The sequence below is a fragment of the Pseudochaenichthys georgianus genome, chromosome 11 (genome assembly GCF_902827115.2).
Source record: "Pseudochaenichthys georgianus chromosome 11, fPseGeo1.2, whole genome shotgun sequence".
NCBI lineage: Eukaryota > Metazoa > Chordata > Actinopteri > Perciformes > Channichthyidae > Pseudochaenichthys > Pseudochaenichthys georgianus.
In genome coordinates this window covers 12875270-12889913 of record NC_047513.1, presented here as the reverse complement: position 1 = coordinate 12889913, position 14644 = coordinate 12875270, and the positions used below count along the sequence as shown (strand labels likewise).

The following is a 14644-nucleotide window of genomic DNA, read 5'->3' as shown; positions in this document are numbered from 1 at the left end:
ATCTACCACACTTCCTTCTACATCATACACCATCATTATACATGATGGTGTATATAGGATATATATATTTGTATACATTACATATCTGTAAATTGTATAATTTAATTTTTCGTATTTGGGATTGTTGGAAACGTCTTTTTGATCTCTCTGTCTATAAACACAAACTGAGTAAGATTGACAATAAAGTTGACTTTGAAAAATATATATATTCTTTATGAAAATAGTTGCCTGTTGGCGAAATGAATCCAAATGAAACGTTGGACTGAACTACAACTACGCCTTTAAATCTCTACGGACTGTTCTTCAGTGGGATGGCAAGTTCCTATCTTTAAACATTTATTAGTTTTTTCTCAGAACAGATTTGATTGAAGTTAATTTAACTTTGCCGACCATGTAAGGTCATTATTAAAAAGGTACAATCAATTTGTTTAGGGTTGACTAAAATAATGATAAACATTTCATTTGGATAATTTACTGACAGAATAAGAAACTCAATAATGCTCTACTCACCTGTTCCTTTTTATAAAGTGAAACAGTTGAAACGATAGATTTTTAGTAAACTTAAAAACAACCTTCTCCAAAAGCTATCAAGGAATATACCGAATACTTATTTTAGAACTTTATTACATATTATTTGTATATAGTTTGAATGATCCATAATTGACAGAAGCTTGTGTTTACACTGACCTGTTACTCATATATTAATGTCTTTGTAACTTCAGTAAACCACTACCTCACTCATTTCTTTCATTCATCACGGTTCAGTAAACTAAGTGACACATGAACCGGTTTGATCATTATAACAACGTAGGATTGCAACTCTTTGAAACTGTAGGTGGCTCTTAAAAGAGCCGTTGTGTTTGGGTGTGCTGGTCTCAGGTCAGTCTAAGCCCTCTCTCCGCGGATGCAGCTGGATGTCCTTGGGCATGATGGCGACCCTCTTTGCTTGGTTCATCTTACTGGGGGCAGCTAAATGGATGTCGGTGCAGTCCACAGTCATTGTGCAGTTGAAGGCAGAATGGATGAAGGCAGAATGAATGTATTATTGACTCCGAATGAAGCACAACTTCATGTCATACAATACATTGACTTTATTTGTAATTGTGTGAAAACATATGAGCATTGATTAGCAAGCAGGACCTGCAGGAACAGAGCACGGTGATGGATGGAGCTGGGAAGAGAGAAGAATAAAGAAAACAGATCAACTTCATTTTCGGATATTAAAAATTCAATTTCAAAACAAGTTGCCGCTCCTACAGTTTCCTCGTGTGTAAAGATGATTTCACTTGACCTATGCAAAATATCACACTCAATACATGTGTCTCTGGGGGTGCATTGTGCCTTTGATGTATATAAATAATATACCATAACCAAATACTATTACGTACAGTGGAAATCAGGTTGCCAGAGCAGGTCAGTGTGCATGTTCCTCAGGGTCTCAGCAGTTACAGGTGAGGGAAAGGAAATAAAAGAGAAAAAGGTCAGTAACAACACTTTAAAGTAACAACACTTTGAATAATTATCTCTTCTAATAATTTTCTCTCAGTAATCACTCAACTACTGTCTTTCCAACAAACAGATTGACTCACCCTTACTTCATCACAATGAAACACGTCCAGAAGAATCTGTCATGCAAAGCTCCCTGCCTGCCGTCGACTCTCCCTGACTGCTTCCCTAGCACCCGGTGGATGGCGCAGTCGGCTACTCTTCAAATGTTTCACGAAATGCTTACCATCTACTCTCTACTCTTACTTCATGTAATAAAATAATAACTTCATGGTAAGGCTACTAAAATGACAAGGCTACGTAATGTAATGCTAACTAACGTGCTCGCTACTCGTCGCTACTAGCTAGGTAGCTAACTTGACTGTGTTCCATGCACAACATGTATATTACCTGAGATGTCTGATCCGGCGACTCCTGGTCCTTTCATCAGACGGGAAGCGATAGAACGAGCAAGTGGTTTGATCACTTATGTGATTACAACCTGGTACAAAGCACACATGCATCTTGTAAAAGTGAATTTATTTTTATCAATCTCTTATTTATTGGAGGGAATAATCGGTTATGAGATCTTCTTCTTCTTCTTCTTCGCTTTAATTACGAGTCGCAACCACTTGGAGAATTATCGCCTGTGACATCACTTACGCGAGCCAGAATGGGATTTGGGATTTGTAGTCTTTGTAGTCGCGTATTTTTCATAGTCTTATATTTCAACAGTTTTACGACAAAATGTGACTTTTTTGACATGGAACTTATTGTTTAAGATTGACAAACATCATATGTGTAGTTCGTGGCACAATTAAAACGGGATCAAAAGATACGTGTTCTCTCTCCATTGAATTCAATGTTAATTTTTCGCTTCCGGGGTCCCATGGGCCGGAAGTAGATGGGCGTGACTTCGCCTCTCTATAACATATTGAATGATGAATAAACAGTGGGGTATGAATACACTAGATATCAGCCTGTGAGCAGTATGAACAGTGTGTATGCATATGCTAAGATATATAAAGTATGAAAACGGTAAGCAGTATAGTATAAAATATATAGATATTAATTTCATGATGATAAACATTGTGGAACAATGATAAAAATGGGAATGGATGGGGCGACGTAAAACTGACACAAAACAATAACAAACTTTTGCTAGCCAATTGGAGAGTTTCATCAGCAGCACGTGGTAAAAACCACCAATGAGCGCTCAGCTCGAGATACCAGCGAGCCGTTTCCCATCAAGCATTTCGCTTCCGCAGCTCGTGGAGAGCAACTGCGCCAACTCGCCTCGCCTCGCTCTCAAGGCTGCGGGCGTCTTTGTCCCGCGAGATTTCAAAGTCTCATGTGGGCGAGCCTCCAGAGCAAGTCGGACAAAATGACTAACCATCATGCAACGCACTAGCAAGACGTTGATCGCAACTGCGCAGGTCTGCGCAGGTCTTGCTTGTCTCAAACAAGCCTAGTTTCAGTCCGGCGCCAGCTAGAGGGGAAAAAAACAAAACATGAAGAAACTTGAGCATCACTCGAAGGTGGGTTATTGTATGAGTCAAATGCACAACTTGCGAATGTTGTACAAGTCAAATTGCCAATTGCCATATTAAAACATCAGCTGCAATTCACAACATGAAGAAGGCAGTCTCTGCATAGCATATTATAGGCTAATGGAGATGCAATTATTTCCAGCATTCTTTATTTACCATTCATTCAAGTATGTTATGCCTTTGATCTGCTAATGTAGAGGAGGACGAGTGTCTGTCTACTTGACTTACATAACAGTTCAAGTTTACAGCTTAAAAAACATGGAGCATTTTATCCCCTTTTATTCATTTTTATGTCAATTTGCACATTTCATGGTGATGCTCAGCTTCTCCCCTTAACTCCTAACAGTCATCATGTTGTCAACCACAACACAGAGAAATACTGATAGAAATGTGTGGGAACTACATTTGAATACAGATTTAAGAAATATCAGTTTTTGAGCATGTTATAAGCATGTTTTGTCTTGACTATATTATGATAAATAATATAGTATTTATATTATTGAATTGATTATGATTATGATTATTATTATTAGTAGAAGTAGTTATTTGCATTAATTATATTTAAAAAAATGTGAGGCTAGTATTTGGCAGGAAATGCAGACGTATTCACCTGTAAACGCATACTGAACGACATACATGCACATTTACCATTTACCTCACTGTATGAAAAAGTAACTGTTGATAATAATAATAATAAACAGGAATTATATTTACAAAGTAGCCTAAAAAATGTTTCACTCCTGTCGGTTGGGGGGGGGGGGGCTCATCTCACAATGTCGCTTGGGGCCTGATAGGGGAGTTTACGACTGTGGGAACACTGGCTTTCTAAGCTCCAGAGATGTGAGAGACATCTCCTGTAGCTCCACAGATGTTTACGCCTCCCCCAATATGCTCATTAACTATCTGTAAACTAGTTAAAAGGTCTATCGAGAGATAGGCTGATCAGAATTGACATGACAACCCACCAGTGCAGTCAGAACCTTTTGCTGCTGTGACTTGTGATATGAATTCTCCGGCCGTATCCTTGCAATAAACTATCATTGTTTGACATCAAAGCTCCAACTCTCCTCGTGTCTCTCTGAGTCCTGACTCTCCATTGCTGCAGAAGTTTCCCTTACACTATGTAAACATCAGTCACGTTTCAGAAAGCAACATAGCAACATCACTGCCACAATGAAAGTAGTAAATGATACTGAGGATATCTTAGACAAAAGCAGAGTTGTGCAGCTCTGTTTATTGATCTTTCCAAAGCGTTTGATACCGTCGATCATCATATCCTGAAGCAGAGGCTGGCCAGTATTGGCATATCCAGCCATGCAGTGGGGTGGTTTGTGAACTACCTCTGAAAGGTCCCAATGTGTTCAGTTTGATGGGCTGTCTTCTGAGTGGTTAAATGGTGTTCCCCTATGGATGGTGTTCATCTATAAAGCTTTGTTGGGTAAACTCCCATATTATATCTGCTCTCTGATAACACAGAGAGTTGCAAGCAGCTATTGTCTGAGATCGCATGATGTAGTATTGTTAGATGTGCCAAGAGCAAGGACTGTCTTAGGTAAGACAGCTTTTATGTGCGCAGCTCCACTTGCTTGGAACAATCTTCAGCAAGAATTGAAACTGAGCAATCTCATTCCTCTGCATGTTTTTAAAGCTAGGCTAAATGGAATGCTTGTTGATACTATGGGCACTTGTAAATATATATATGTTAGGTAAATAATTGTCCTAGACTCCTAGATATGACGTACATGACCAACCCTGACGTCTGTTATCTCCTTTAAGGAGATAGGCTGCTTCAGCCATAATGTTGTTGTTCCCATTCTGTGACCGGGCAACCCTAGGTCACAGATGGTCTATTGTTGTGGGTGCACTGGGACACTTCCTTCTTTGTTGTTTTTGGACTCCAAGGTATGAAATCTTCAAGGGCATAAGTGACGGACGCAAGTGACTCAGTGTGCCCAACTGTAGCAATCTTATCAAAATATGTTGATTACTCTCTGTGAAACCAGTTAAATGGGCTAACGAGAGAGAGGCGCTCGAGAATTGACGTGGCAACTCTACCGTGCAGTCAGATTGTGGCTGCTGTGACTTGTGATGTGAATTCTCCGGCCGAAACCCCAAATAAATCATCAGTGTTTGACATCGAAGCTCCTGCTCTACCGTGTCTCTTTCCTGAGTCGGTGACACCCACTGCATTGCTACACAGAAGTTTCCATTACACTATAACTATGTAAATGTATCCTGTAAATATAATGTATGATGTCCTTTATTGTTTTATGTTTCATGTGGAACCTATATGCTGCAGGTCTTCCTTGAAAAAGAGATCTATGATCTCAATGGGACCAATCTGATTAAATAAAGGTTTGAAATGAAAATGAAATGAAATGGAGCAACTTTACATTTTTATGCAGACGATACCGTGATGTATTGTGCAGGTCCGTCCATTAAGGAGGCTGTTGTTAAATTGCAGGCTGTTTTTAACATTATTCAGATGCAGCTGTCTGAGCTTAAGCTCATTTTAAATGTTGATAAAACCAAGGTAATGCTTTTTTCAAAAGCCAAAAAGAAACCGGAGACCACTTTGGATATTGTTACTACGCAAGGACAAGTACTTGAAGTGGTTGCCTGTTATGAATACCTTGGCATCTGGCTTGATCATTGCCTCTCTTTTAAACTTCAGGTCAATAACCTGCTTAGAAAGCAAAGGGTGAAGCTAGGTTTCTTTTTCAGAAACAAGTCCTGTTTCTCACTTGAGGCCAGAAAAAGGCTAGTCTCTGTGGCCTTTTTACCTGTGCTGGGCTATGGTGATTTGATGTATATGAATGCACCTGCCCATACCTGATCAAGTCTGATGCTGCGTATCACAGTGCACTGAGATTTGTTACTAACTGTAAAGTATTAACTCATCACTGTACCCTGTATGCCAGGGCAGGTTTGCCTTCACTAACTGTACGGAACTGTATATGGCCACAAACAGATAATGCAACATTATTACTTTCCATAGCCATCCATGGCATTCTTCAAACATTATGAGTGGAAGAAAAAGGAGTTTTACGACTCTAATATTGTGTTTTAACTGCTCGAAAAACAACCTGTTTCTTTAAACAGCTTGGCTCCTAATATAGACTTGTGTGTGATGAGTATTAGACTTGCTCATTCTGCTTAGATGTTTAGAGAGAGAGAGAGATTCACAGGAGTAGAGGAATAAAAGATTATTCACATTTACCACCCACTCTTTCCCACATTACAAATGTGATTTACAGTCAGTCGTTACCACTAGCATCGGGTAATAAGAAAACTGGGGGAGCTCAGAAAAGCATGATCATAAATACAAAAAGCACTCGGTACCTGGAAACACAGAAAAGGATCATTAAAGAGTACAAATACTGATTGCTCGTCATGGAATTGTTGTCAAAAAGGACCAATGCACTTGGTCAGGAAGATGAATGTGCATGGCCCACCTTCAGCTCTCTGGATTTATCCGCAGTCGTGTGCAAAAGTGTACATATTTATACTTCATGATGTTTAAGAGGTGAAAAGTTGCACTGCAAAGCAATAAGTAATAATGGGAAAACAGCAGTGCTTGTGAATGTGGATTGGCTGTGTCGTTATGCGTGTGACGTGTAGTGTGTGTGGTGTGTGTGTGTGTGTGTGGTGTGTGTGGTGTGTGTGTGTGTGTGTGTTGTGTGTGTACGTGGTGTGGTGTGTGTGTGTGTGTGTGTGGTGTGTGTGTGGTGTAGTGGTGTTGTGTGGTGTGTGTGTGTGTGTGTGTGGTTGTGTTGTGGTGTGGTGTGTGTGTGTGTGTGTGTGGCTATGTTTTTCTACATCACTCTTAGATTTAGAAAAATCTATTTGACAAATTGAACAATTGGTGTCATCATCCTCGTTGCTGCCCTTGTTCCTGAATAAAAAGTCCCTTTAATTGACTTATGTTGCTTATTATTGTGTTTATTCTGAGATGGTGCTGCACAGTTTTCACTTGAGATTTATGAGATTGAGATTCATCTAGCTGCACCAAACAAGCCCTGCAGTGTCAGCTATTTATTTGTTGCCTCATAATTGGAGCACTTCTATGGCTTGAATGGGGCATGGAACTCTCTGGGTTGAATCAGCAGTACAAAATACCAGAACAATTGTTTCTTTAATAAAAAGTCAAATGTACAAGCCTTTGTTCATAAAAACTTTGAGTAAGAAGTTAACGAAAACTCCGGAGGTGCAGTTCAACATCCAATCTCAGAGTATTAAAGCAGTCTGCAATGCCAAACCGACCAACAAAAACTCAAGCGAAGACTTCTATAGTAACAAACTATTGAAGACATAATTGAAAGAAGATTTTAAAGAAAAATAGGGAAACAAAATGGCAAAAAACACTTTATTTACCTGTAACTCTATTTAGCAGCAGTTAAATAAATAAAACATACTTATCTACCCAGTAACATATGATAAAAAGCAGGAAAGCTAAAAGCTCTGACTCTTAACTGCACATTTGCTTCACAGAACAACTCCAAATTCGGTTATTTGTGTCATTTACAGCCTTTTTTGTATCTATTGTTGATTTATATTAAGGCTAACAGTTACACCACATTACAGCATCTATCTGACGTGAAGCACTTGTAAACAGCATGCAATGTGCGCTCAGGTCTAAGTTGTACTTTGGGAAACGGATGACAAAAACCCTGTAAACGTCTAAAATCAATTTGTATCAAGAAATGGCGCACAGGTTGACATTTGAGAGACAGTACAGGACACAAAAGCTGAAAGCCCCAGCCTCTGTTTGTACAGGAAATGTTCATTGACCATTCCTCTTCCACTAATCAATCTCTCATTGCAACATAAAGCCTTAGACATGAAGACCCTGCTGCCATTTTTTAAAAGACACACAAAGACTGCTTGGATGTCATATGTAACACCTGCCTTATTCAGGGTGAAGCTCTCCAAACAAGACAACCCAACTTCTTCATCCATATCATGAACCATACCTCTGTTTTCATTCACACAGACATCCATTCACAGAAAATAGAAAAGGCTGAATGGCTCCGCTTTGTCTTACGTGTCTTCACATGTTCAAGTGTGTGTGCATCTGTGTGTGAAGCAGGTACTTGTGATGTTTGTGCTGGAAGTCGTCTCTTTGACATCTGACTTCATCGTGGTCCATAATTCTGGTGACAGCTACATTAGTGTCCACATACTGGCTCCAGGGTGGGAAACTAAACAAGTAACAGATCAATCGTTTGGTCTCTTTGTGAGCAGCTTTGGACAAATGGTGTTCCCCAGGTTGTCTTAGCTTTGTAGATTACTCATGTAAACCGCTCGTTTCTTTGAAGTTCGCCTCAGAGAAACCTCCTGTCAAAAACAAGCCAACAATGATACAAGAGGCGCATTCACACTGCGGTACTTTTCCCACAAAGGTTCATGCGAACTTAGTTCATGATCGCGTTCACACCAAAAAGAGCCGGTACTAAAATTAGTTAATGCGAACCTTTTTACCCGGCTCTTTTGTGAGAAAAAGAGCTATATTTCTGATTGGCTGGGCGGATTGCAAACCACGCCCCGTAAAACTCCCAAAAAGTTTTGTGAAGCCGCCATTTTATTATCCTCGCATTAGCATTATTAGCATTAGCATTAGCCCAGCGCAGAAACGCAGAGAGACTAAACTTATGGCAACACAAAATAAAACATGGGAGCGGTGGAGATGAGGAGGTGTCGGCGTTCTGGCGATTTACTCGGAAGGCTTCAGTAGAAGCTGCTGGGAGTCCCAGCAGCTTCTACTGAAGCCAGTCCCTAACTCCGGGGACTTCCGGCCGGGGACTTTGGGCGGCAGTATACGCCGTGAAGTGGTTTGCGGCCTGCCAGTACACACCCAAAGCAGAAGAAGAAGAAGTGACGTCAGCGGCTTCATTTGCCTAATCCACCCCCAGGGACTTTTTCATGCGAACTAAAGAGTTCGCATGAACTAAGTTCGCATGAACCTTTGTGGGAAAAGTACCGCAGTGTGAATGCGCCTAAGGACAAATAGTGTTGGTGCTATCGGAACCATTAATGCCAACGTTTGGGGAGGGGCTATTGTGCTTTTCAGTTTTGATTTCCCTTTGGAAATAAGCTAGTAAACTAGACTAACAAGCTTTAATTCTGGCTATGGATCTATTTAGGAGAACTAGAGACCCTGTACTGAAAACGCTGTGTTGGTCCCAGTGAAAGCGAGCTAACGTGGCTTGCTAACGTTAGCACTGATTCTTAACTTCACTATGTATACATGTATTTATTGGGCATTGGCAGCCCCCACACACTGAATGTCCATTTTTCGTAGCTCTCTTCCATGGGTCCAGTTGTGACGATAGCAAATGATCAGATTTGTTAAACTCAAAGCACTCAATTAGCCCTTGTGTCAAACAACACAGAGTAACATTTGGAGCGATTTAATTACAGATGGGACCACACAATGGCTTACGTCAGCTATCAGGCTTGTTAAGTGCCTGTGAGGCAGTTGCAATTGAGGTGATATTACAAACTATTTTTAGCTCCTTCCATAATCAAGAAGGCCAATAAAATCATTACTCTTGGTCAACTATAGTTTAAGAGAATCCAGTTAAAGATCAATACATAATAGATAATAATAACACTCACATTTGTTGTTATACACCTCCTCCCTGCCTCCTAAAGGATTATATATTCACCAAACCAAGCCAGTGAAAATACATATTTGAAAACAAAACCCCAAGTTAAAATCTCATCTCTTGACACATTCATGTCTTCTCAAATACGGAGACATGCTGAACAGCTCACTTGATGAAGACATCATTCAAAATGACTCCAGCCTAAAATATGAATCATTGAATAATTTATGGCTTGACAATCAAAGTTGTCTTCCAGGTATGAGGTAGCACGTCAGGACTCAAAACCTCAGACAGCCGCATGGGTGAGCAGCTGAGAGAGATGGAAAATAAGAAAGAAAACATGACAAAATGTTTTGCTTAAGCCAGCCTGAAGACATTTTCACTCAATGTGCCGTGTTTTTCCAATTTATGGTATTAGTGACCTGGGGTCTCAGACATTTGAGGTGCCGGTTTCGCAAAACCCTAAGCCCAGATTCTGCTTAAACTGGTTTTTATTTGACTGATCTTGAGAAGTGGAAAGAGCTTTAATACTTTGCTGAATTTCTTGTGTAGGACACAAAACATATTTGTTGTATTGCTTTGATTTGACTGTAAGGCGCATAAGTTTGACTACACATGCAAAATTCCCTGTCAAAAGCAGGGTTAGCTTCATATTAAGACCTGGAGGGGTTGTGTCATTAAACTTCCTGCCTTGATCTCCTTCACACTGAAACACAAGTTCATCCAGGGTTGCTAAACTGGAGTTAAAAAGGCAAGATCAGAGGAGAGAAAAGAGCGAGGGTGGCACACTCGAGCAGGCAGAAGCAGAGAGGAGAGCGTGAACCAAAGCGTTTGCTGCGCTAATGTTTCTTTCAACCCATTAATCTCTCGCCGGCCACACCACAAAAACAGGGCCTTGATGAGAAGGGGGCTGTAATCACACAGACTAAGCCTGTCCGCTCCAACAATCCAGAGTTAAATTCACGCATGCCATCCTCTGCCCCAACAAACACAACAGCACATGACTGTCAGTTCTGTCATGATATAACCAAAGTCCCAACTAAACCAAATACAGAACTGTAAGGGGCTTTTTTTATAGCCAAATAATTGTCAACATTCAGTCTTTCTGGTGGTGGACAGTAACTAAGTTCATGTACTGAAGGTATAGTTGTCTCGTTACTTGAGTATTGACATTACTACATATCATTACTTTTTCTCAGCTACATTGTTGGAGCATCTATAGTTACAAGTTTCCTTTACGGATTAATATTTAATATGAAGCCAGTGATCAGCTTACAATATTTGCATAGGTTTGACAACCAAACCATATACTATTAAACTACTATAGTAGTTTAACTTACGTACAGGATAATACTGTTATGGTTATGTGTTTTGCTTTCTCCTCCTCTCCTCTGTCTTCTCTCTCTCTCCTGTGCAGTGTGGTGATCGTTAGAAGGCTCAGCTGGTTCACAATGAGAAGCACCTGTACTCATCTAATCAACTCCTCCATAAACACTGGTCATGTTCATACTCCAGTGCCAGATAATTCAGTCCTCACTCGGTAGAGCTGAAGTCGTAGTATCCTAGCTTAGTGTGATTTTTCTCTTGCTGTTTTTGTTGAAGAGTAAACCTTTGTTTTTTCCTCTGTTTTTCCAGTGTCTGCTCGAAGCCAGCCTGAAGTCCTGCCGCCGCCACCGGCGTGAACTAGATCCACCTTCATTTTGTGGATTGTTTTTTAGTTGCTCCTTTTTTTCCTTTATTAAACTTTGTTAAAAACTGAATCCATCTGTCTCTGCCATTGTAGGTCTGAACTTTTGACCCAGCCCCTAACAAATACATCAACAATAATGATACGTTATATAATAATCAAATCAAATCAAGTTTTATTTATATAGCACATTTATAAACGATTTTTGGTCGAGCCAAAGTGCTGTACATATAATAAAAATAGCCTACAGTCGAGACACTTTACAGCAAATACAACATCACAGATTAATATAGGACTAATGTAAGACTAATGGGGGGAATTCTGCATGAAGAGAACTGTTGGAGCTATGTATAGCTTTATATTAGTTAAACATTTATTTACTTGCTGTTTTTGTTTATTGTGAATGTATTATTGTTTTGGTTTTTCTAAGAATATTTTCATTGCAGAAAATTGTTGTACAAACCACATTGGTATAACAAAGCAATCATATTTTCCATTTTCAATTACAACAAAACAGCGGATTCAGAACATACTAGTACAATTAGGCTATTGGCGGTTTTAACATCCATCCATGGGCGAGATAATAAGAAATGTAATATTCATGCTAGAAACAAGAGGGCAACGCAAGAGAGCACATCAGGAAAAATAAACAATGGTTACAGGATTAACATTATTGATCATTCATCCCACACCTTCATCCTCACCCAGACCTCTTAAGTGTCTCAACACTGGAACCCAGGCCTTATCAAACACTCTCCCCCTTCCTGCATTCTTGAATCTAAATGTCTCCAGGTAGAGGATCTCACCCAACTCTCTCAGCCACATCTCAAATGTAGGCTCAATGTATTATTGTTATGTGTTATTTAAGTGAGTTAAAATAGTTATTATGCTTTTATTTTGAAGGTATCTTTGTTGAGGTAGAGCACCTGTGTGGCATATGGTTTTTACTTTGTAGTGGCCAAAATCATAAAGAAATAAACCAGACATTTTTACATGTAAGAAATGTAAAAAAAAAAACAGCCGCTGAGGCACCAGTTAGCGGGTGATTCAAGCAGGATAAAGAGGGAACGCCATAGGAAAGGCTACAGACAAGGAATATAGGAAACCTGTTTATTATATTGTTGTTTATGATATTGGATCAAAGGAATACATTGAAACAAAACAACTCTTGCCTGGACTTGGATCATTTAACCTTGCGTAAGATCCACTAACTGGTGCCCTCGAGTTAAATTACGTTTAACTCGTTATGATTTTTGGGCTGCTACGAGTACTTTTTACTTTAGACACTTGTGCAACTTGTATTAGATTATTTTCATAGTATTGGTTCAATTGTTAAGATTTCAACTGTAATGCAGCATCTTTCCAGGAATCTCACCATAGATTACCAATTTGTAGAACTGCATACTGAATACATATTTAGAAATACGTGACCCATAAGCTCAGTCAACGTAGTTTTGCCTCCTTGGCGATGTTTTTGTTTTTAATGAAATATCTTGGAGAGTAAATAATTATTTCACCACTCAGTAATTCTCAACAAACACATCCTTGAGGCTACTTTGGTGTTGTTTACATCTCTGTTTTCCAAGCCTAGTCATCTTTCCTTTGCGGGCTCTTGGCATATTTTTCACCACCAGCTGTCAATGTGTTTGTGTGACTATCAAAATAGTTTACATCACACACTGAATGTATTGCAATCAGATGTTCACTTCTCCTCACTTAAATGCAAACCATGTGCAGCTCCTATATTCCTTTTGATAACACATGGCTCTTAATACATTGCTTCAGGCAGGCGTCATAATGTGTATGGCAGGAGCCCGCCACAGTGGAGTGTAGATCAATTAGCCGGGGGAGGGGTAAATGGAAGGCCTCTGTAAAGGAGAAAGCATGAGATGAGGATGACCTGCAGGACGAAGAGGAGGAAGAGCGTAGGAGGGTTGTATTGATGGGTGGACAGCGGCAAAAAAATCGCCCACGGAGCCACTTTGTTGAGATAACAGAGTAGTATCAGTGCCGGGGCTGATGGGAGGGGAATCACTATCTCTTCCTGAATGCTGTAGGCACACATGTGTCTCTCAATGTGTGTCTTTGAAACATAAAGAAAGATACCACAGCACACACACACACACACACACACACACACACACCACACACACACACACACACACACACACCACACACACACACACACACACACACACACACCACACCACACACACACACACCACACACACACACACACACACGCAACACCACCCACTCTCAGTTTTTCTCTCAATACATCCTGCAGTCACGGGCTTCAAAGTCCTGAAGCTAACGGGATGGGACCACCACGGTTAGTTAAGTAGAGACATGATCCATGTCCTGATCACAGAGGAGGACAGGAGGTGAAGGGGGGAGGTGGTAGAAGGAGGACGTTGCAGGAGAGAGAGGAAAAAGAGGAGGGGAGGAATTGACAGAGACAAAGGAAGGAAATCAGGAGGGAGAGATGGAAGATAGAGGAAAGGATGGAAGGTCTTCGGAGAGATGTCCCTTTTGAAGAGGACACGGGTGCTGCTCAATCACAGCAAACTTCAAAGGCTCTTCATTAAAGCCTTGCCTGGAGACGGGAGCCCTCCCCTCCTCTCTCCCCTCCATCCTCTTCCTCCTCCTCATCATCCTTCTTTCCTTCACTGTCTGTCTGTCTGTCTCACTCACTCTCTCTTTCTCCCCCTGCATCCACTCAGCCGTTAAAAAACAGCAGGTAGAGAAGAAAGTGAATGAGAAGAAGAGACAACAGACGACAAAGGGAGGAAGATCAGCCATGCAGGCGGCAGAAAGCCACGTCTCTCGAGTCGAATGGGCAATGTCTTTCTTAGAATCTATCTTCTTTTGTTGTTGCTCAAGCTCAATCAGTGATGTTGTGTTGCTCTTCTTCTTTCACGGCTTGAATGCTTGAGTCGGAGGCGGATGAAAAGGTGCGCACAGGCTTGAGTGAGGAATCAGAATAGAAACAGAGGAGAATGCTTCACAGTGTTTGAAGCCCTGCGCGGCAGGGTGATGTGTCACATAACTTACCAGCTGTCAAATGAAAAAGCGGTTCCCAAAAAGTCAATTTCAGGACTTAAATTGAAACGGCGCCTGTTTTTGATAAGATTTATTGCATAGATGATATCATATGTGTTTGCTGCTACTGATACGTTTGATCACTGCCATCATATACGCATTGAACTCATCATGTCCAATCAATGTCATGACGAAATGTACACCATGCTGAGGAGAAATGCAGCGAGCATCACAGCTGATCATTAGCAGGACTATATAGCACATCCTCCCCT

General features: G+C 40.5%; 1 long non-coding RNA gene across 1 annotated transcript; it reads right to left on the bottom strand.

Moving 5' to 3' along the window:
• Positions 1–1071: 1071 nt before the first annotated feature.
• Positions 1072–1472, bottom strand: LOC139434762 (uncharacterized). Its single transcript, XR_011644065.1, has 2 exons — positions 1389–1472; positions 1072–1171 (listed from the first exon to the last, which is right to left on the bottom strand). It is a non-coding gene; the product is annotated as an uncharacterized lncRNA (long non-coding RNA).
• Between the last annotated feature and the right edge of the window lie 13172 nt (positions 1473–14644).